Below are 21,632 nucleotides of genomic sequence, written 5' to 3' on the forward strand. Positions count from 1 at the left end.
AATGCAACCAAGTGTCATCCGACGCGATACGAGTAACCTCGAGGACAGATGACCGGAAAGATCAGCCCAACATCGAGAAACTACGGTAGCCAGAGTCCAAGAACCAAGCAAAACGACCTGGTCTACCTCTTACAACTCTAACATTCACGACCTCGGAAACAATAGGTCCAACCTAAGTTACCGAAAAGCTATAGAGACCTGGCATTCGTTATATATATATATATGTCGGATCATCTTTGGAAAACGGGGCATGTAATGAGTCTTGCTGCTAGTTGTCCATAGTTGTCTTATACCAGATGATGTTTGTTTATGGGAATGTATTACAAAAGTTAACAAGTGACATCGATGATCGAGCGATGGAGATGTCTATGACGATGAATTTAGGTTCGATAACGAACACACGGTCAACGGGATGACGATCGCGATTAGGAACTCGATGTACGTGCTCACTGGGCTAGTCGAACTTATCGGATTGCCCCTCGGTCCAAGTGAAACTGCCCTTATGTACTCCTCTCCGTATTCCTCGGGTCAATCCCTGTTTTTAAGGAGAGTTATTTAATTACTTTATACCTCTGTTAGGTGCACGTCCCTCCTGTGATCGTGGCTACGTTCAGCGACCCGTTATGTCACTTCGAGTCCAAGCCCACTGTCATAAATCTCGGATAATCCTAATTGACTTAACTCATAAACAGCTATTTCTCAGTTTTATTGTTCAAGTACGACTACAATAAAAAGTCTGAACTAGAGTATCGGGGACCTTGCCAAATATTCCGAAAGAAAGGCTCCGACGTCCCTTCATCTCCGACATATATATACGAAGATCAAAGGAATTGATCGAGACTGTGACTTCGCAAAAGATACGATTGGAAACACAGCAACATGGAAATACCTGTTTTTCCGTTCTTGAGACTACGGAATTTTATCAGAATAACCGTTAGAACCGTAGACCTCGATACATACAACGTCTTAGCTCGAGAAACGTGGTTCTAGTAGCCTGGATATCTATGACAGGGGCTGATCCTTACAAACCCCAAGTGGTATGTTGACCTACAATAGTGTGCATCGAGTTTCTCGACCTCGAAATTATAGATGTCAAGGTTCTTCGATACTGGAGCGATCTAGATCAGCTTTTCCAACCTTGTAATGGCAGATCTATAGACGATACAAGACCTGGACGATTTACACGAGGTTCCTTGTGCGTCATTAGACGTTTGTATCATTGTTCTGCGTTAACGGTGATATATCACGGGTCTGCGATCACGAATATTGGATTCCCGCTTCGTAGTCTGTTGTATTCCTCTTTCTGATTGTTTCACTCGAATCTATGAGAATCGTAAGCTGATAGCTGACGATACGGGGCTCTTACGATATGCCTTGCAGCTTGGAGATAGCTGGTAATAGGTCCATAGACATCAAAATCCTACGATCTTATAGAAATGTGTTTCTGTGCGATTATAAATATCGGACTTATCGCACCTAAGGTGGCCAGAGACTGTTCTTTCGATGGCAAGACGGTTCGTCTAGTGTCCTTTGATCTCCAAGTTATATACGTCGAACACCATTGATCTTGCCGTGACCTATCCCAAGATCCTCGTTTTGCCAACGTTTCGGATCTTGTTCCTTGTTTCTAGGATGTTGCGAATCACCTCTCTCGCTTCGTCTATGGAGATGTGGTTTTCCAACCACTTGTTGTGTACTATTTCGGTACGATTCCCTATTGTCACATTTGCGGATGTCGAAGTAATACGTATTCACTGTGGCAAACGCTATCTATCATCAAAGCTATCGTCTGAGTTGGAAATTTGGTTTGAGTTACTCGCAGCTGTTAGAAATGATTAAGGTTGAAGTACCTTTTCTGTTTCTGTAAATTTGTAATTGATTAGAAATATTTCTACGACTAGATATATTGTTTACCGTAAGTGTAAATTAATCTGTTTTATAAAATTATTCGTATCAAACTTTCATTAATTCGTTGGTAACAATTCATCGCAATAATTCATTAATTTCATCGATCTCTTGTCTTTGGAATTTTCTGTCTTTCGTTCTCCTCGATTGCAGAATATCTTTCATACACCATCGACAGTTTTTTATTCTTATGAACTTACGAGTATCTATGTTCTTTTGCTATTCGCACGTGCGACGTATTGGTACGCTATATCTGTCTCTAAAGCTCATTCAATTTGTCCGAGTTTCGGTAACATTTACTTTTGCACGGAAGCATAGTTATGCGGTTTTGTCTGCAGAGTGCTTTATCAAACAAAATGTATTTGCAGCAGTAATCTAACCGCTGTATATACACCGATGGTTTATGCCAGCAATTCCAATTGTCAGATAAGCAGCCAACTTTTTTTTAACAATTATTCTTGTCGCAACGTACACGGATTCGCTTCGTATGAAAAAGTTTAAACAAATCTGAATTCATGTTAATTAGAACCTCATACCGAATAGTTTTTCTTATTTCGTTAATAACAATATTCTGCTTTTTCTTTATTAACGATGCGTGCCTACGATGTTCGAATCTCGTAATTAAGAAAATCCCAAATTTATTATTTTCGTTGGCAATTTTATTTTACGTCTGACATAATTAGACGTTTGATTTCATCTGTCTCGTAAAACAACATTAACTACCCTATTTACCGTTTTGTTTCCAGACTACAGAAGGGTTCCACCGTTGCTTAAGCTCCGTTTTCACGATTTCCCTCGCAGAGAGCGAACCTCGTCATAAATATCGTTACGAAACGAGCTTCCCAGAGCGTACTCCGTTCTCAAATCCGAAAAGACCACAAGCCGTTACTCGGACTAAAATCTTTTAAAGTCTCACGTACTACGTTTCTATTACATGTACACACGTGCTTGTTTATTGTTCCATCGTATTTGCGTTTTCAACGCAGGAACGGTGCCAAGGAGGGATTTTATCGCATTGCGAGAAGATAATGTTGGCGGATTTTGTCGCGAGTCATGGAAGGATACTTATCGCGCGTCCTGATTCTTAATAATTCTGAGCCGCTGTTTCATGAGTTATCCGCCTGTATTAGCAGCTTTCTTTAAATCGAGAAAAACAGAGACTACGGATAACGATTATTTTGTAACTTTCCACGAGAGAAGATAATTTTTGTTTCGATGGAACGCGCTGACTTTCCGGATTTTAAAAGGATGTTTCAAAGGATGAAATTATTAGAAAATATTGCTATGTAACAAAATATTTTTCCGATAACCAGTGTCCTTTATCGACGAATTTTATAATCGAGATGATTCTGATCGTTGGAGAAGAACAAGCTTCGCTTTCCAAGAAAAGATTAAACTCCATCGATCTTCGATATTTCTCGGAATAACAAATTTCCGCTATCGGTAGATTCGCTAACGCTGCCAAGTTTTTCAATCTTCGCTAGTTTTAGAACCTTCTCCCTGCTTTCTTCAAATATATTCGAAAAGTTCTCGCGTGTCTTCGATCTTCGAAACTCGAATCAACGAATTGCGACACGTGGCGAGGCTTCGGTATAAGCGCAACCAGTTTGCCATACTAATTTCCTCGAATTAACCTTTAAAGCATGATGTTAATCATTGTAATTAGAACGGCTGTTGCTGCCTTGTTCTCGAGTCTCTCAACGATTCTTCTGTGGACGCGAACACTGAAAATTATTCAAGACTCTATATCTTCATTTTTCTCGTTACATCAACCATTATGCATATGTGTATTTATGCCGTCTGCTTTATTGCAACAAACGAGCTACAGCAACGCTTTGCCCCGCAAAGATTCTCGTATTACAGGAATAAAACGACTCGTAATCCGCGACGTTTCTGTCTCCATAAAATTTCTATCTTCTTGCCTTCTTATTACGCTATTATTAAATCATAATTAACTTTTTTTATTAATTGTATATCCGCGATAAACGTTGTGGTTTCTATACGCATTTTTTAATTGACTTTGAATTTCTTCGATGTAATTAGGATGGTCGAGTCTCGTTACGATGTTCATATCGTAAAGGTTTCGTGTAAACCGCATTTATATAGCGAAAAGAAATTCCGTAATAAGCGTTTGAAGAGGTTCGCGAGCCACTGTACGTCAGGACATAATTCTAGAATTCAATCTACAAAATTTCTTCAAATTTCAATCTCGAAATTAGATTTCCAACGCTGCTTGCCTCACAATGCGATCCAAGAATTTGCAAATCACTCGAAAGCACGTGCCAGATTTAAAGTTGCTCGTGAAACTGAACGAAGACGCAAGTTCGATCCAAGAAACGTGAAACTTCGTTAAAAGACGTGGCAATTCGATGCGTACGCTCGAAGAACGCGCAATGCACCGTTCCAGTTGCTTATGTTAGAACCATAAACTCTGCATTGCAAATGCATTTACTTTATTACGCGGACACAATAGTCCGGCTGCCTAACGATGCTAACCAGGCGCGCGCATATCTTAGGACGAAAACGGTGCGACGACTCGGTTGTTCGGCTGGAAAAGTCGCGGTTTCCCGTTTCCGACCACCACCGGTTACAGCGAAATCTCGTAGAAACTGGAAAACGCCATCGCGTATCCTAATTCCATCCTTTAAGTCTGATTCTTATTTCACTTCCTTTTCTCATCTTTTTACTTATTTACCTCCATCCTCGTCCTAATCTTCTATTATTTCCTTTCTTAATCTCTACGCTGATACCTTGCGTATATTATTCTCTATTTTAACCTGAATTCTATCTTACATAATATTTTTCACTGTTAATTTTTCGTTCTCATGCTTCGTGCAAATATGACACTGATCCGCCGTTGGTATTATTTTAATGCATTAATTTTAATGAAAATGGTTTCTGTATATGTGTATATATATATGTATGTGTGTGTGAAATGTTGGTAGTTTACAGCTTCTAGCGTATTTCCATAATTGCTCAGCTTGAGAAGGGAAAGTTGCTTCCGCTGAAAGTTTTCAGCAACTATATGGAATGTTTATGAAACATTAAACTCGCCATTGTGTTAATTCCCTTTCGTGATATTCGGCGTGTTGTTTATCGGCGAAAGTCACAAAAATTATATCCAAAACGAGAATAAATTTTCAATAAGGACGCTAACCACCTGAAAAGCTACCTGTGTTTGTCTAATTCGAATTATCCTAATTAGAAGTAGCATGGCATTTTGTAAAAAGTTTCACAGAGTTTCAAATTTTATGCAGACACTTTTTACGACTTTGCATTTTGAATGCTTCTTTAACGACCTACTTTTTCAACAAGTGGGAGATTTTAACCGATATTATCGCGCCTTTCTCCGTCCACTTTTAATCGTTTTCGTGCTATTTCGTTGAATCTTCCCTTCTAATCGCCTCGCTAACTTATTTTTCTCGTTCTCAGTGAAGCGGTTCAAACGCTGCAAGCCTCTTTTCCATATTTCCTAAGCTCTCTCCGCCTATCTTTAAATTTCTGTCTCGGTTACACGTTGACCTCCTTTCTTTCTCCTTCTCTATCAGCTTACGGTAGCGTTTACCGTTTGTCTAATTTCAACTCCACGTCACGTTCTCATTCCTTTTCCACTTGTAATCCCTTTTTTTCCCACCCAACTCTCTAATTGTCCCGTGTTTCCACTAGGGAAACGTGCACGCAGGCGTCCCACAGAGAACAGCTACAAGATCGGTTTCTTACTGCACATCTACAGCTTTACGCGTGTTATAAATTGCGAATTAACCTGGTCGATTTCTATCGATCGACCGATTTACGTAGACAGAAAGTAACTGTTTGAAGTAGCAAGTAAAGAGATTGAATTAATAAAAAAGAAGATTAATTATCAAATTTTCCTCCTACCAACCGTATAGTTACGTGCACTATGTCGATTAACGATAAGCGTCAACCGTTAATTTACGTTCTTCGTTGTTCGATTGTTCTACGAATTAAAATGTTTCACAATGTTTTTTATACTATCTATTATTTATTTAATAGCGTCATTCCTTTTATAGCAAAACGATACTTTACGGAATAAAGTAAATTATTTCAAAGAATAAAAGTTAGTTAATGAAAGTAAAACTGAGAAGAAACTTCTACATCATAGTGATCCATCATCTTAAATTAGATACAGCAATTTAAAATGCAAACTTTTCCGAAGAGAAAATTTTCTTTATTACGAGCAAATGGTCGCGTGTATTAATACATAATACTGGATTATAAATTGACATTAATTGGAAGAAACCATGTCCGTAGTTTCTACATAAACGCCAAAGTGTGACCTATTTTAAGCAAGCAGTTACAATAAATTAAAAGTTACGAGCGGAAAGCAATATTGGAAAAGAAGCCTGTTATCGACATTCATTGCACACGTTGTCTACCCTTGCATTAAACTTTACCGCATTTACTCTGTAAGCATACATTTCCGCCGTCTGTGTCCTTTATAAAAAGATAGCTCATCGGTCGCTTAATTTCGAAAAATATTTCTGCGATAATTGATTAACGATAAACTCTAAGAAAGAAAAAAGATCTTTTCTTACCATAAAGTGTTAATTAACGCGTTATAACCAGCGTGACTAATTACTGTTATATAGAAAGACGTTCTTTACCTATTTCATGTTACAAAATTGTTAATTTTGTTTACCTCGTTGATGGGTGTTCTATACGGTAAAGAAAATTCAAATTTTTAATTAAATATTTTTCTATGAGTTTCAGCCACGATTCGATGGTCCAAGTAAAATTTTTAAACTCTTTGATGATAAACAATTCAGTTCATATTTAAATTACGGCGGAAGGTTTTGCGTACTCCCGAACGAACAATATTTATTCGTGAAATTTATTGGGAAAAGAACGTTCAAACAGCGAATCGCGATTAATTTGTTTCGTCACGAAACGAACGAAGCGAAAGAGAATTCAACTCGCGTGTTTACGCCAACTTTCTCAATGGGAATCCCATTCAAGCGATACACGAAACTCGCGCGAAAAAGGTGGCGCGATCGCCATTCTCTTTCCCATCGCTTTTTCATTGTCCGGAAATCCACATTCCATCTAACGGTCCATCGTTCTGCAAACTGCAAATCGAATTGACATCGAATAGCGAACCCCTCGTACTTACGCAAACGATATTTTCCCCCGTTTCTGAAGCTTTCACGCCTGTATACGTGCTAATCCCAAACATAAAACGCTTCAAGACACACGAACTTATCGTACTGGGAATATAAATGACGGAATTTTGTGATCATTTCTGCAGAAACCTTTGAACTATCACGAGAAAGTGTTTGATTTAATCGTAAAACTGTTATGCGTATATTGGGTTGGCAACTAAGTGATCGCGGATCTTGTCATTGGAATGTATTGACAAAGCCCGCAATCACTTAGTTTCCAACCCAATATTTGATATTACTGTAAAATCAATCAAATATGTGGGACGAAAATTTTCTACTTCTGTTTATTGAGATTTGTGTAATTTTGTGCGCTGGACTGGATTAGCCGCGTGGTAGTGACACACGTGTGTGAATATGAGTGTATGCAAGTATGTGTGTGCACAGCGTATGGAAAAACAGATGAATGCAACTGTTCCGTTGGCAGTGTAATATGCAAGATGCTGAGACAAAGAGAGTGCCGAGACGCGTGTAAATGTATATCCAAGAAGATCCTGGCAATCGTTTATCAAATAAATCTAAAACTATTTTAATATAAATTCCAAGTATAAATTTAATGTTCCTATACCATTATTTCGACTATTAAAATCCAAAATTCTCAACATATACCATATACGATGTTAACGTCGAATGAGAAACGATATATTTTGATCTTCATTCTTTATAACTATTATTGAGATATAATTTGTATACTGGACTAGATTAGCTGTGTGTAGTGACACACGTATGCGAATATGATCGTACACAGCGTCTGGAAAAACAGATGAATGCAACTGTTCCGTTGGCAGTGTAATATGCAAGGTGCTGAGACAAAGAGAGTGCCGAGACGCGTGCAAATATATATCCAAGAAGATCCTGGTAATCGTTTATCAAATAAATCTAAAACTATTTTAATATAAATTCCAAGTATAAATTTAATGTTCCTATACCATTATTTCGACTATTAAGATCCAAAATTCTCAACATATACCATATACGATGTTAACGTCGAATGAGAAACGATATATTTTGATCTTCATTCTTTATAATTATTATTGAGATATAATTTGTATACTGGACTAGATTAGCCGTGTGTACTGACACACGTATGCGAATATGAGTGTGCACAGCGTCTGGAAATATAGATAAATGCAACTGTTCCGTTAGTGGGGTGTGGTATAGAAGATGCTGAGACAAAGAGAGTGTTGAGACGCGTGCAAATGTATATCGACGAAGATCCTGGCAATCGTTTGTTAAATAAATCTAAAACTATTTTAATATGAATTCCAAGTGTAACCTTAATATGCCTTTACTTTTATTTCGGCGATTAATATCCACAATTCTCAACACTGTTCCTTGAAATATTGCCGATACCGTCACTTTCTTATTCATTGGTGGAATCAAGTTAGAGGGCAAAAATATATAAAAAGACACGACGAGATATTTTGAAAAAAGGTGATACTTTGCATTTCGTATCATGTATTACGCGAATTATATATACAGAGAAGGATCAAATGTATTTAATTTACATACGTCGATCTTAAATTACGCTGTATCTCTCTCGTCATCCCTTCATTATCCTGCAACTGATCGGCGGATACTGCTACATGAATGGCTGTCAGAAATTAGATCAAAGTGTTACAGTTTGGTTAGGATCACGACTGTGCGTGTCACGTTGTGGGTCTGTAACATGCTACATATTACTGGCCTCGTAATTGTAGCTTATGAGACGCTCATGTAACAGTTCCATCATACATATCGTAGTACATGGTTTGTATCTGTACTCGGATGAAAACTAAGCTTAGAATAAAACGCTTTTCTTTCGTATCTCGCATCTATTCTTTGTATAGAAAATCATCTTTCGGTCGCTTGTATCAGATTGTCCGAAAAGTTTCTTTCGTTTTGTAAGAAAGTAGTAGATGCACAATATTTTTTGTTTTATTGAATTACGATCCATTTTGTAGTAATAGAATAAAAGGGATCATACATGAATCCATAAAATAATATAAAATAAAAAATGTGCATCTATTGTTTCACTTATAAAACGAAAGAAACTTTTGGAGCAACCTAATAAAATATTTTCCTACCATGTATAGCTTACTGCGTTGCTTTTATCATTTCGTTTGCATAATATAACTAATTAAATCCGATTGTAATAAATTTCGAATCATTTGAAGAACGGAAAATAATTCCAACACGAATACTACGAATTTTCGTAGCCACTTTAGATGAGAAAAATCCGATCAGCGGAAACAACGCGTCAAATTCGAATACAACGTTCGAAATAGATACAACGTGATTCCCTTCTTAAATATTAGAACACTTGGTTTTACGTAAAAGCGGACAGTTGGCATAAATAATTAAGGAAACCATCAATCCGCCGTGATTCCCGCAACTTGGTTTCGAATAATAATGGTGCTATTCAACGACGGACGACATTTAGTATCCTCGAACCGGTTGCTTGCTATTCTGATAGATGCGCTTGTCCACCAAATGCAGATAGGAGCGTGACATTTAGTCGCAGATATTTCGAGTCGGTGATATTTCAACGAAGAATAGATATATAATCGATGCCCACGACTAGACAGGTCGAGTGCGAAGCGTCGTTCTAAGATAAGACGCGTTGTTAAGTTTTTAACCGGTTGCTTGCCTCGTAATTCTCGCACGCGGTTTTCACTCCGTTGACCTATTCAACGATCACAGAAAAGATGTTCGAGCCGGTAATTAAATGGATGAAACTGCACTTATCCCTATACATTTTTGAATTTTCATCAACAGTCGAGACGCTTTTCGCGCGACTCATTACGTTGCCAAGCGGCTATGTTCTTCACGTGCTTTTTCTTTCGCTTTCTCTTTCAGCCGGTCGAGACGAAACGATAAAGATCGGCGTGACGATTAAACGAAGTCTCGTCGCTTCAAAATTTCCGGGATAAATGCCAGTTAATCTTCACGTAGGAAATGTAAAACGTCTTTCAACTATTGTTCGCCAACGCTGCCTGGGATAATTCGCTTCGGCCTTGCCGTTACTCGGATCACATGAACGAGATGTGATTGAAAAGAATAACTGTACGGTAAATTTCAAAGGAATGTTCGTTTAACGCGATTCTATTTCCGGTGTGTAAGCGCGAATTACATAAATGACATTATACTAATTGTCGTTAACAGCTACAAGTAGCGCCAATTATCCGATGTTAATCACGGTCGCTGTTTCTATTCAGATATAATTTTGTGTGCTGGACTGGATTAGCCGTGTATAGTGACACACGTATGCGAATATGAGTGTGTACAGAATCTAGAAAAACGGATGAATGCAACTGTTCCGTTAGCGATGTAGTATGGAAGATGTTGAGACAAAGAGAGTGCCGAGATGCGTGCAAATGTATATCCAAGAAGATCCTGGAAATCGTTTACGAAATAAATCTAAAACTATTTTAATATAAATTCCAAGTGTAAATTTAGTGTTCCTATACCATTATTTCGGCTATTAAGATCCAAAATTCTCAACATATACCATGTACGATGTTGATGTTGAATTAGAACCGATATATTTTGATCTTCATCTTTTATAGTTATTATTTAGACATAATTTTGTGTGCTGGACTAGATTGGCCGTGTGTAGTGACACACGTATGCGAATATGAGTGTACACAGCGTCTGGAAAAACAGACGAATGCAACTGTTCCGTCAGCGGTGTGGTATGGAAGATGCTGAGACGCGTGCAAATATATATCCAAGAAGATCCTGGAAATCGTTTATGAAATAAATCTAAAACTATTCTAATATAAATTCCAAGTATAAATTTAGTGTTCCTATACCATTATTTTGGCTGTTAAGATCCAAAATTCTCAACATATACCATGTACGATGTTGATGTTGAATTAGAACCGATATATTTTGATCTTCATCTTTTATAGTTATTATTGAGACATAATTTTGTGTGCTGGACTAGATTGGCCGTGTGTAGTAACACACGTATGCGAATATGAGTGTGCACAGCGTCTGGAAAAACAGATGAATGCAACTGTTCCGTTAGCGGTGTGGTATAGAAGATGCTGAGACGCGTGCAAGCGTGTATCGATGAATATCTTTGAAATCGTTTATCAAATAAATATGTAACTATTCTAATATAAATTCCAAGTATAAATTTAGTGTTCCTATACCATTATTTTGGCTGTTAAGATCCAAAATTCTCAACATATACCATATACGATGTTGACGTCGAATGAGAAACGATATATTTCGATCTTCATCCTTTATAGTTATTATTTAGACATAATTTTGTGTGCTGGACTAGATTGGCCGTGTGTAGTGACACACGTATGCGAATATGAGTGTACACAGCGTCTGGAAAAACAGACGAATGCAACTGTTCCGTTAGCGGTGTGGTATGGAAGATGCTGAGACGCGTGCAAATATATATCCAAGAAGATCCTGGAAATCGTTTATGAAATAAATCTAAAACTATTCTAATATAAATTCCAAGTATAAATTTAGTGTTCCTATACCATTATTTTGGCTGTTAAGATCCAAAATTCTCAACATATACCATGTACGATGTTGATGTTGAATTAGAACCGATATATTTTGATCTTCATCTTTTATAGTTATTATTGAGACATAATTTTGTGTGCTGGACTAGATTGGCCGTGTGTAGTGACACACGTATGCGAATATGAGTGTGCACAGCGTCTGGAAAAACAGATGAATGCAACTGTTCCGTTAGCGGTGTGGTATAGAAGATGCTGAGACGCGTGCAAGCGTGTATCGATGAATATCTTTGAAATCGTTTATCAAATAAATATGTAACTATTCTAATATAAATTCCAAGTATAAATTTAGTGTTCCTATACCATTATTTTGGCTGTTAAGATCCAAAATTCTCAACATATACCATATACGATGTTGACGTCGAATGAGAAACGATATATTTCGATCTTCATCCTTTATAGTTATTATTTAGACATAATTTTGTGTGCTGGACTAGATTGGCCGTGTGTAGTGACACACGTATGCGAATATGAGTGTACACAGCGTCTGGAAAAACAGACGAATGCAACTGTTCCGTTAGCGGTGTGGTATGGAAGATGCTGAGACGCGTGCAAATATATATCCAAGAAGATCCTGGAAATCGTTTATGAAATAAATCTAAAACTATTCTAATATAAATTCCAAGTATAAATTTAGTGTTCCTATACCATTATTTTGGCTGTTAAGATCCAAAATTCTCAACATATACCATGTACGATGTTGATGTTGAATTAGAACCGATATATTTTGATCTTCATCTTTTATAGTTATTATTGAGACATAATTTTGTGTGCTGGACTAGATTGGCCGTGTGTAGTAACACACGTATGCGAATATGAGTGTGCACAGCGTCTGGAAAAACAGATGAATGCAACTGTTCCGTTAGCGGTGTGGTATAGAAGATGCTGAGACGCGTGCAAGCGTGTATCGATGAATATCTTTGAAATCGTTTATCAAATAAATATGTAACTATTCTAATATAAATTCCAAGTATAAATTTAGTGTTCCTATACCATTATTTTGGCTGTTAAGATCCAAAATTCTCAACATATACCATATACGATGTTGACGTCGAATGAGAAACGATATATTTCGATCTTCATCCTTTATAGTTATTATTTAGACATAATTTTGTGTGCTGGACTAGATTGGCCGTGTGTAGTGACACACGTATGCGAATATGAGTGTACACAGCGTCTGGAAAAACAGACGAATGCAACTGTTCCGTTAGCGGTGTGGTATGGAAGATGCTGAGACGCGTGCAAATATATATCCAAGAAGATCCTGGAAATCGTTTATGAAATAAATCTAAAACTATTCTAATATAAATTCCAAGTATAAATTTAGTGTTCCTATACCATTATTTTGGCTGTTAAGATCCAAAATTCTCAACATATACCATGTACGATGTTGATGTTGAATTAGAACCGATATATTTTGATCTTCATCTTTTATAGTTATTATTGAGACATAATTTTGTGTGCTGGACTAGATTGGCCGTGTGTAGTAACACACGTATGCGAATATGAGTGTACACAGCGTCTGGAAAAACAGATGAATGCAACTGTTCCGTTAGCGGTGTGGTATAGAAGATGCTGAGACGCGTGCAAGCGTGTATCGATGAATATCTTTGAAATCGTTTATCAAATAAATATGTAACTATTCTAATATAAATTCCAAGTATAAATTTAGTGTTCCTATACCATTATTTTGGCTGTTAAGATCCAAAATTCTCAACATATACCATATACGATGTTGACGTCGAATGAGAAACGATATATTTCGATCTTCATCCTTTATAGTTATTATTTAGACATAATTTTGTGTGCTGGACTAGATTGGCCGTGTGTAGTGACACACGTATGCGAATATGAGTGTACACAGCGTCTGGAAAAACAGACGAATGCAACTGTTCCGTTAGCGGTGTGGTATGGAAGATGCTGAGACGCGTGCAAATATATATCCAAGAAGATCCTGGAAATCGTTTATGAAATAAATCTAAAACTATTCTAATATAAATTCCAAGTATAAATTTAGTGTTCCTATACCATTATTTTGGCTGTTAAGATCCAAAATTCTCAACATATACCATGTACGATGTTGATGTTGAATTAGAACCGATATATTTTGATCTTCATCTTTTATAGTTATTATTGAGACATAATTTTGTGTGCTGGACTAGATTGGCCGTGTGTAGTAACACACGTATGCGAATATGAGTGTGCACAGCGTCTGGAAAAACAGATGAATGCAACTGTTCCGTTAGCGGTGTGGTATAGAAGATGCTGAGACGCGTGCAAGCGTGTATCGATGAATATCTTTGAAATCGTTTATCAAATAAATATGTAACTATTCTAATATAAATTCCAAGTATAAATTTAGTGTTCCTATACCATTATTTTGGCTGTTAAGATCCAAAATTCTCAACATATACCATATACGATGTTGACGTCGAATGAGAAACGATATATTTCGATCTTCATCCTTTATAGTTATTATTTAGACATAATTTTGTGTGCTGGACTAGATTGGCCGTGTGTAGTGACACACGTATGCGAATATGAGTGTACACAGCGTCTGGAAAAACAGACGAATGCAACTGTTCCGTTAGCGGTGTGGTATGGAAGATGCTGAGACGCGTGCAAATATATATCCAAGAAGATCCTGGAAATCGTTTATGAAATAAATCTAAAACTATTCTAATATAAATTCCAAGTATAAATTTAGTGTTCCTATACCATTATTTTGGCTGTTAAGATCCAAAATTCTCAACATATACCATGTACGATGTTGATGTTGAATTAGAACCGATATATTTTGATCTTCATCTTTTATAGTTATTATTGAGACATAATTTTGTGTGCTGGACTAGATTGGCCGTGTGTAGTAACACACGTATGCGAATATGAGTGTGCACAGCGTCTGGAAAAACAGATGAATGCAACTGTTCCGTTAGCGGTGTGGTATAGAAGATGCTGAGACGCGTGCAAGCGTGTATCGATGAATATCTTTGAAATCGTTTATCAAATAAATATGTAACTATTCTAATATAAATTCCAAGTATAAATTTAGTGTTCCTATACCATTATTTTGGCTGTTAAGATCCAAAATTCTCAACATATACCATATACGATGTTGACGTCGAATGAGAAACGATATATTTCGATCTTCATCCTTTATAGTTATTATTTAGACATAATTTTGTGTGCTGGACTAGATTGGCCGTGTGTAGTGACACACGTATGCGAATATGAGTGTACACAGCGTCTGGAAAAACAGACGAATGCAACTGTTCCGTTAGCGGTGTGGTATGGAAGATGCTGAGACGCGTGCAAATATATATCCAAGAAGATCCTGGAAATCGTTTATGAAATAAATCTAAAACTATTCTAATATAAATTCCAAGTATAAATTTAGTGTTCCTATACCATTATTTTGGCTGTTAAGATCCAAAATTCTCAACATATACCATGTACGATGTTGATGTTGAATTAGAACCGATATATTTTGATCTTCATCTTTTATAGTTATTATTGAGACATAATTTTGTGTGCTGGACTAGATTGGCCGTGTGTAGTGACACACGTATGCGAATATGAGTGTGCACAGCGTCTGGAAAAACAGATGAATGCAACTGTTCCGTTAGCGGTGTGGTATAGAAGATGCTGAGACGCGTGCAAGCGTGTATCGATGAATATCTTTGAAATCGTTTATCAAATAAATATGTAACTATTCTAATATAAATTCCAAGTATAAATTTAGTGTTCCTATACCATTATTTTGGCTGTTAAGATCCAAAATTCTCAACATATACCATATACGATGTTGACGTCGAATGAGAAACGATATATTTCGATCTTCATCCTTTATAGTTATTATTTAGACATAATTTTGTGTGCTGGACTAGATTGGCCGTGTGTAGTGACACACGTATGCGAATATGAGTGTACACAGCGTCTGGAAAAACAGACGAATGCAACTGTTCCGTTAGCGGTGTGGTATAGAAGATGCTGAGACGCGTGCAAATATATATCCAAGAAGATCCTGGAAATCGTTTATGAAATAAATCTAAAACTATTCTAATATAAATTCCAAGTATAAATTTAGTGTTCCTATACCATTATTTTGGCTGTTAAGATCCAAAATTCTCAACATATACCATATACGATGTTGACGTCGAATGAGAAACGATATATTTCGATCTTCATCCTTTATAGTTATTATTTAGACATAATTTTGTGTGCTGGACTAGATTGGCCGTGTGTAGTGACACACGTATGCGAATATGAGTGTACACAGCGTCTGGAAAAACAGACGAATGCAACTGTTCCGTTAGCGGTGTGGTATGGAAGATGCTGAGACGCGTGCAAATATATATCCAAGAAGATCCTGGAAATCGTTTATGAAATAAATCTAAAACTATTCTAATATAAATTCCAAGTATAAATTTAGTGTTCCTATACCATTATTTTGGCTGTTAAGATCCAAAATTCTCAACATATACCATATACGATGTTGACGTCGAATGAGAAACGATATATTTCGATCTTCATCCTTTATAGTTATTATTTAGACATAATTTTGTGTGCTGGACTAGATTGGCCGTGTGTAGTGACACACGTATGCGAATATGAGTGTACACAGCGTCTGGAAAAACAGACGAATGCAACTGTTCCGTTAGCGGTGTGGTATAGAAGATGCTGAGACGCGTGCAAATATATATCCAAGAAGATCCTGGAAATCGTTTATGAAATAAATCTAAAACTATTCTAATATAAATTCCAAGTATAAATTTAGTGTTCCTATACCATTATTTTGGCTGTTAAGATCCAAAATTCTCAACATATACCATGTACGATGTTGATGTTGAATTAGAACCGATATATTTTGATCTTCATCTTTTATAGTTATTATTGAGACATAATTTTGTGTGCTGGACTAGATTGGCCGTGTGTAGTAACACACGTATGCGAATATGAGTGTGCACAGCGTCTGGAAAAACAGATGAATGCAACTGTTCCGTTAGCGGTGTGGTATAGAAGATGCTGAGACGCGTGCAAGCGTGTATCGATGAATATCTTTGAAATCGTTTATCAAATAAATATGTAACTATTCTAATATAAATTCCAAGTATAAATTTAGTGTTCCTATACCATTATTTTGGCTGTTAAGATCCAAAATTCTCAACATATACCATATACGATGTTGACGTCGAATGAGAAACGATATATTTCGATCTTCATCCTTTATAGTTATTATTTAGACATAATTTTGTGTGCTGGACTAGATTGGCCGTGTGTAGTGACACACGTATGCGAATATGAGTGTACACAGCGTCTGGAAAAACAGACGAATGCAACTGTTCCGTTAGCGGTGTGGTATAGAAGATGCTGAGACGCGTGCAAATATATATCCAAGAAGATCCTGGAAATCGTTTATGAAATAAATCTAAAACTATTCTAATATAAATTCCAAGTATAAATTTAGTGTTCCTATACCATTATTTTGGCTGTTAAGATCCAAAATTCTCAACATATACCATGTACGATGTTGATGTTGAATTAGAACCGATATATTTTGATCTTCATCTTTTATAGTTATTATTGAGACATAATTTTGTGTGCTGGACTAGATTGGCCGTGTGTAGTAACACACGTATGCGAATATGAGTGTGCACAGCGTCTGGAAAAACAGATGAATGCAACTGTTCCGTTAGCGGTGTGGTATAGAAGATGCTGAGACGCGTGCAAGCGTGTATCGATGAATATCTTTGAAATCGTTTATCAAATAAATATGTAACTATTCTAATATAAATTCCAAGTATAAATTTAGTGTTCCTATACCATTATTTTGGCTGTTAAGATCCAAAATTCTCAACATATACCATATACGATGTTGACGTCGAATGAGAAACGATATATTTCGATCTTCATCCTTTATAGTTATTATTTAGACATAATTTTGTGTGCTGGACTAGATTGGCCGTGTGTAGTGACACACGTATGCGAATATGAGTGTACACAGCGTCTGGAAAAACAGACGAATGCAACTGTTCCGTTAGCGGTGTGGTATGGAAGATGCTGAGACGCGTGCAAATATATATCCAAGAAGATCCTGGCAATCGTTTATGAAATAAATCTAAAACTATTTTAATATAAATTCCAAGTATAAATTTAGTGTTCCTATACCATTATTTTGGCTGTTAAGATCCAAAATTCTCAACATATACCATGTACGATGTTGATGTTGAATTAGAACCGATATATTTTGATCTTCATCTTTTATAGTTATTATTGAGACATAATTTTGTGTGCTGGACTAGATTGGCCGTGTGTAGTAACACACGTATGCGAATATGAGTGTGCACAGCGTCTGGAAAAACAGATGAATGCAACTGTTCCGTTAGCGGTGTGGTATAGAAGATGCTGAGACGCGTGCAAGCGTGTATCGATGAATATCTTTGAAATCGTTTATCAAATAAATATGTAACTATTCTAATATAAATTCCAAGTATAAATTTAGTGTTCCTATACCATTATTTTGGCTGTTAAGATCCAAAATTCTCAACATATACCATATACGATGTTGACGTCGAATGAGAAACGATATATTTCGATCTTCATCCTTTATAGTTATTATTTAGACATAATTTTGTGTGCTGGACTAGATTGGCCGTGTGTAGTGACACACGTATGCGAATATGAGTGTACACAGCGTCTGGAAAAACAGACGAATGCAACTGTTCCGTTAGCGGTGTGGTATGGAAGATGCTGAGACGCGTGCAAATATATATCCAAGAAGATCCTGGCAATCGTTTATGAAATAAATCTAAAACTATTTTAATATAAATTCCAAGTATAAATTTAGTGTTCCTATACCATTATTTTGGCTGTTAAGATCCAAAATTCTCAACATATACCATGTACGATGTTGATGTTGAATTAGAACCGATATATTTTGATCTTCATCTTTTATAGTTATTATTGAGACATAATTTTGTGTGCTGGACTAGATTGGCCGTGTGTAGTAACACGCGTATGCGAATATGAGCGTGCACAGCGTCTGGAAAAACAGATGAATGCAACTGTTCCGTTAGCGGTGTGGTATAGAAGATGCTGAGACGCATGCAAATATATATCCAAGAAGATCCTGGCAATCGTTTATCAAATAAATCTAAAACTATTTTAATATAAATTCTAAGAATGATCTTAGCGTTGCTTTACTTTTATTTCGGCGATTAAGATTCACAATTTTCAACAGTCTCTTGTCAAATGATAATTCTGGCGAATCTTTACGTTTTGAGAATTCAATCAAAATTTCCGTACAAGTCTCGCTCAAATTTAAGAAACCTGGAGATTCCCTCTTCGATATTCTGATTTTAAACGATCTTTGTTTCTGCTTTTTATTCCTCTGCATTCCACGTGAAGAAAATATATCGCGTTTCTTCTTAAACATCAAACGCAGTACACCGTGCACTATTGTTCGAGTCAAGCAACTCAAACTATATAAGAGCTTGGACTCGACAGTCGACATTATTGTAACTCGCAGTAAGCGAATAACAAAAAGTTATGCAATTCTATAAGCAACCTTTCAAACGATCGTAAGATATATCGATACTCTTGCTAATTTCTAACCTACGATCCCTTAAATTTAAGATCGCAAAGGATCCTCTATCCTGCATCGAGATATCGGCAGACGCATTTACCCCTGAAACCCTGAAACCCTGATCCTTTCTCGCAAACTTTCTCGCGAACGTGTCAAAGGAAGAATGTGTGTTTCTTGGTCGGCGAAATTCGCGTCGATCTTCGGCCAAGTTGCACGGAGTTTCAGCGATTTTTCGAGATGCCACGGGGATGAAAGGGATACGCCGACGACCTGGATGCTTGAATAGATCATTCTCGGTCGGGCTGCCGAATGTTCTGTGCGGTGCATCGACGGATACTTCCATCTGTGTAGGGTGCATGCAATGGCGTGCATTCGTACTTTGATCACATCTCCGTTAGAATAGCTGCCGCCTCCTGCCGTCTCTCCCGCCCCTGTCCTCTGTTCGTCGCTTTACAAGCTTTGAATGATCGCGGCTTTTCGAAACGAGACTTTGACAGTATTTACGCGCTAGCGAAAAATCGTTTAGAATCGACCGCTCGTGTCAAACGATGACGCGCTTGAAAAATTACTTGACCCAAAAGTTAATTTGTCGCGTTGATCGCGTCGTATCTAATGCATCACGCTGACACGTGCAGTCGGGCACAGATACTGGAAATAGATATCGACACAGTTAAATACGAGTTGTTTAGAAAAATGCGAACGTTAATTTCAATTATTCAGCAAATGATCTATGCACTGTAAAAATATAAAACTAACAACGCTGGTTCGATCTAACTTCATCGATATCTGCTTCCATCGTCCGTCCACTTTCGCGTTTCTTCCCCGTTGTATTTTCCTTTTGATCTCGACGATCAACACCCATACAGAGTCACTTGTGTCGCGTGTTCACAGCAACAAAGTCTCGTAGCTGTAAACGTAACCGTAAATTCGATTCGAGATGCGGCAGCGAAATTGCATTCGTGTTCTCTAAGTACTGCACCGAGGAGCAGCTTATCTCGTAAGGGATAGATCGTGTAGAAGCATGTACGCGCAAGTAGATTGCCAGGGATTGCTGAAATTTTATACCGCGTTGCGCGGTAAAGAGCGCAGTGGATTACACGCGAGAAGCTCGTGTTTTCCATTTGCATCTTCTGTAATTTTTCTTCGCTAACGAAATGCAAATTGACTGTCGGCTACAAATGTTTATTATGCGGATTAAATCGTACAACGTTTGTGAAAGTTGTGCGAACCGACGTACCACGCGTATAACCGTTTCGTGAAAATATTCCTGAAAATTGTGTATCTCGCTCGACGATTGCGTTTAATCCATCGTTGCAGGCTTTCTGCCGATAATTCACGTTCATCTGGAGGGAATCGAGCCATAACTATGATCAATGAGAACCGAATCATACGCCAAACGCACTTCCATTCGCAATCCAAGTTATTATTGCATTCTCGACAACGTTATTACCAACTACGTATGATTGCCTGTGTTAATAGTTATCTGACTATGATAAAGCGTTCTATGACGTAACACGATTCCATCGGTAATCGCGCCTTTTGCCATCGCCATATTCATCGTTATATCATCATCGTCGGTTTTTGGATAAAACGTTGATTCTATTTCCGCTGTCGACGAAATTGTCAAATAAAATTGTTATTTCGATGAAAACTTGGGTCGTTTTGATTTTACCAACACGTTCGCACGACCTGTTACTTTTATATGTTACGGTATTTAGTTTATGAGCAGATCTCGTTTCAACGTAACGTAGTGTCCAAAACGAACAGAGTAATTATACTTTGCGTACCGATGTATCGAGTTTCGCATCAAATTTTACAAAATGAAAATATCCTATTCTGACCTACATTTGTAAAATAATATCGCTATTGATCTGTTTTGATATCGATGCTTGATATCGAACGAGCATAACTCGTATTCGAGAAACCACAGATTGCGCGATGGATTAAATTAAACATGTGACAAGCGTTTGAAATATATATTTCCATTATCTTTTGCCCAGAGAATGTCATTTCTCTGTCTTTTTTCCTTTTTTTCGATAAACCGGAGCAACGGTAAAACAAATTTGCATCACAAAGTTGCGGCAATTTTTATTTCGTAGATAGCGAATATTTTCGCAAACGAAAAACTGAATATTTCGTTATGCGCATAAATTTCGCCTGTTCTTTTACATATTTTACGCTGCTCAAATATCCGCGCTCCACTAATTATTCCAACTCGTATTATTTCCATCCGTCTCTTATCTCGATTTTCCAGAAGTCGTAGAAAGTCTTCATCGTGTAAATATTGATCCTCCACTCACTCCGGAAAATGGACAAACTACGTCGCTGGTGATCCAACCAAGTTGCGAATTTTCCCGCAGTTCTCGACCAACAGACTCGCCTCGGTACCGTATCAACTTCCTTCGTCTATTAAGATCAGCTGGCAAAAATCTTGCAAAC

The 21,632-nt window shown here is 37.2% G+C and overlaps 1 protein-coding gene across 1 annotated transcript in view; it reads left to right on the forward strand.

The window, feature by feature from the left end:
• LOC132906669 (zwei Ig domain protein zig-8-like) overlaps positions 1–21,632 on the forward strand; it is a 125,822-nt gene that overhangs the window by 34,230 nt on the left and 69,960 nt on the right. The window lies entirely within an intron of this gene.

The sequence above is a fragment of the Bombus pascuorum genome, chromosome 5 (assembly GCF_905332965.1).
Source record: "Bombus pascuorum chromosome 5, iyBomPasc1.1, whole genome shotgun sequence".
Classification (NCBI taxonomy): domain Eukaryota; kingdom Metazoa; phylum Arthropoda; class Insecta; order Hymenoptera; family Apidae; genus Bombus; species Bombus pascuorum.